General features: G+C 41.9%; 1 pseudogene; it reads right to left on the reverse strand.

The window, feature by feature from the left end:
- Nucleotides 1-1,358: 1,358 nt before the first annotated feature.
- Nucleotides 1,359-3,018, reverse strand: LOC147420470 (ran-binding protein 1 homolog c-like; annotated as a pseudogene).
- Nucleotides 3,019-3,222: the final 204 nt, after the last annotated feature.

The following is a 3,222-nucleotide window of genomic DNA, read 5'->3' on the forward strand; positions in this document are numbered from 1 at the left end:
AAATTGATCAAAAACTTGGTAAAAACTAAAATCTGTAATAGAACTTGAGTGTAAATTGAGAAAATTGAAACTTGACTCGTAGGCTTATATTGATGTGTTAAACAAGTGTACATGCTCAGTCGACCAAAAAGATGCAAAAAAATTATCATAAGTAAATAATCGTGATTATTTACTTTTGTCCCATTTTTCAACTTTTTTGACCAACCCAGCATATCACTACTTTTAGCATGTCATATTAAGCCCACAAATCAAATTTGGTAAGATTTGGATCATTAGAGTGAAAATTGTGGCCAAATTTGCAAAGTCAATCTACAAACACAAAACTGTTGACCATTTGAACATGGATTATCCAAACTTGATGAAACTTGGCTAGGGAGCTTAAGTTGAGCTGCTTAACCATTTTGTGTCAAGATTGTGGCAAAAAATTGCATAAAAATACCATGAGTAAATAATCGCGATTATTTACATCTGCTACAAAATTAGAGATTTTTGCACATTTGAGTATACCACAAGTTCAAGCCTATCAAGTAGACCACACAAATCAAATCTGGTGAAATTTGGATCACAAAAGTGAGACTTAAGTCAGGTTCTTGTAAATTGAGTCTACGGACACGAAATAGTTGTGATAACTTGGACAAATTTTGTTCAAACTTAGTGAAACTTGTCCAGAGACCGAGTACTTGGCAAATCAAGCCAAAAAGTGCAAAAATTTGAGAAAAATAAATAATCATGATTATTTAGTACTGATACACAGAGACACCATTTTGGACTTTTGAACTTGTACAGTATTAGAACAACATAAAACAAGGCCACTAATCTATTTTGGGTTCAATTGGATCCAAATTGGTACATGTTCACTCAGTTTTCAGGTTGCAGAGGTTGCAGATTAGTCCTTTGGCTTTTTGCAAAAGTAGAATCTGAAAGTTTCAAGTACCGACTCACTTAGCTCAATTTGAAGAGATACACATAGACGAGTCTTACCATCACCTGAGCGAACTAAAACCCGAGCGAATATCTAAATGGCATCTACCCATGTTGTGCTATGTTTACTCTTGATTTTACATTTCATTTCATGTACAAGTGAAAGGTGTTCAGGTGTTGTCTGTCTTTGCAATGTCGCACAACATTGGGCCTCACAAGCATTGATGTTGCACATTGCAACGTGGCTCAACCTCAACATCGCGCAAGGTGAGGGACTCATATATAGGCATCACTGCTACATTGTTTCTCTCTACGTATCCTGCAAGGTTAGCGATACGATCTCCATCTCTAGTCAGTGCCCGTCATGCAGCTGGACATCATCGCAATTATGGTAGTACTCAATGATGGCCCGAGTAACTCTCCATTGAGGCTGGGTGTCATGGCCCGAGTAAGGATGGCCGGTGGCAAAGTTCCTCCTCCACTTATTCACTCTTGGCCTCCTTGTCGCCAAATTTTAGCCCCTCAATAAACTCGCCCACCTCCTTGGGGTGCCTGACATCTCCTTTTGAGCAGCCTCAAAAGCTTTTTGTAAATGCTTGAGCGTTTTCCACACTCCCAACAAAGAAAATGCAAAACATTTCATCTTTCAACTCTCCTTCTGCAAAATCAGAGGCATGCCACACCCAAGCCTTGTCACTACCCTCATGTTCCTACAAGCAACTTATAGAAGGGAACGATTGTGTGATTTGCATAGATTTCATGACCAATCGAACGTTTTTGGTCTTCTTATGCTGGAGTAGCTTTACCTGCCTCATACCTCTCTCTTTCCACTGGTTGTCGTCCTTATCAAATTGGTATAGCTAATTGGCCTTTAGGTCAATGAGAACATTCTCATTCTCCTTGCCAATACTGACAGCAAGGGCATCAAGCTTGATGATGCGGCACCTATGTCTTCCTCCTCAATTGCAGATCTTGCATCATCACCTTCCTCTGTAGCGGCACTTTCCACGGGCTCTTTCTCTTCGTTGAGTGCTTAGCATCCATTTGGACTGAAGTGGGCAGAGAGAGAGAGAGAGAGAGAGAGAGAGAGAGAGAGAGAGAGAGAGAGAGAGAGAGAGAGAGAGAGAGAGAGAGAGAGAGAGAGAGAGAGAGGAAATAACCTACAACGAGGACAGACGAGCTCGTGGGTGTCAAACTTTGCACCAAGTACTATATAGCAAGGGCGAGAATCAAAGTTTGTCGTATGTCATTACTTGCTGCAAGGACCGCACGTCGGGGTGCACACGACCCTCCAAAAAAAGTAGGTATATTCAAACTTTTTGAGGTGTTACATTTTGGGGAATGTATTGTTTTGGTCCAGTGTAAAGAAAAAATCATTTTTCCAAACATACAAAATTCCCTTTATTGAATTTTCCAAGAGGAAATCTTAGAAAATTAGTTTTATTTTTTGGGTTTTACACTAATTTTCTCTATTTTGGGGCGGAATTTCTCCCTTTTCCTTGCCTTCAACCGGCATTTTTGAAATTTTCTCTATTTTAAGGCAGAATTTCTCCCTTTTCCTTGCCTTCAACTGGTATTTTTGAAGTTGAAAACGTATTATGCTGAGACATATTTTTCTCCAACACTGCTTTGGGAAAAAAAATAAAGTCTTGTCAAGTTTTATAAAAACAGTTTTTGGGAGACTCTGTTCGATCGCGCACCGGCGCGCGCTCCTTGCAGTAGGAAAAGTTATCGTCGTCGTCGACTCTCTTCATCCTACACTCGCCCTCTCCGCCTTATGCCCTTCTTGCCTCCTCTTGTCATACACCACCCTTCGCAACAATAAGCCCTACCGTGATGCCGCATTTTTAATATCCGCAAGCTCGTCGCTGAAAGCTGTGCGTGTTGCACTCCTGCTGCGAGGCGCTAATCTGCAGCACTCTATTTGAGCTCTAAGATCTCATAGTCAAGCAGAGAAGAGCCTTGCATCCAAGTCTCGCAACCTGCCTCCCAACCCACTGCATACTTCCCCCTCCCTTCCTGCACGCCTATCGACCTACCTCCCAAGCCGTTGCATGCTTCACCCTTCCTGCTATTGTGATTCCACTGAGCTCCCATCTCCGTCTCCTTCCCGCCCTAAGGAAAAAATACAGACGCGTGTGCACACAGATTGTAGATGGATGTGTGAGAACAAGGTGGCAAGGGAGTCGGACTTTTGATGCAAGGGAGATAGCAATCTAGAATCTCTCTCTCTCTCTCTCTCTCTCTCTCTCTCTCTCTCTCTTCTCTCTCTCTCTCTCTCTCTCTCTCTCTCTCTCTCTC

This window comes from Adiantum capillus-veneris, chromosome 28 (genome assembly GCF_014529385.1).
Source record: "Adiantum capillus-veneris isolate H3 chromosome 28, ASM1452938v2, whole genome shotgun sequence".
In the NCBI taxonomy this organism is placed as follows: Eukaryota; Viridiplantae; Streptophyta; class Polypodiopsida; order Polypodiales; family Pteridaceae; genus Adiantum; species Adiantum capillus-veneris.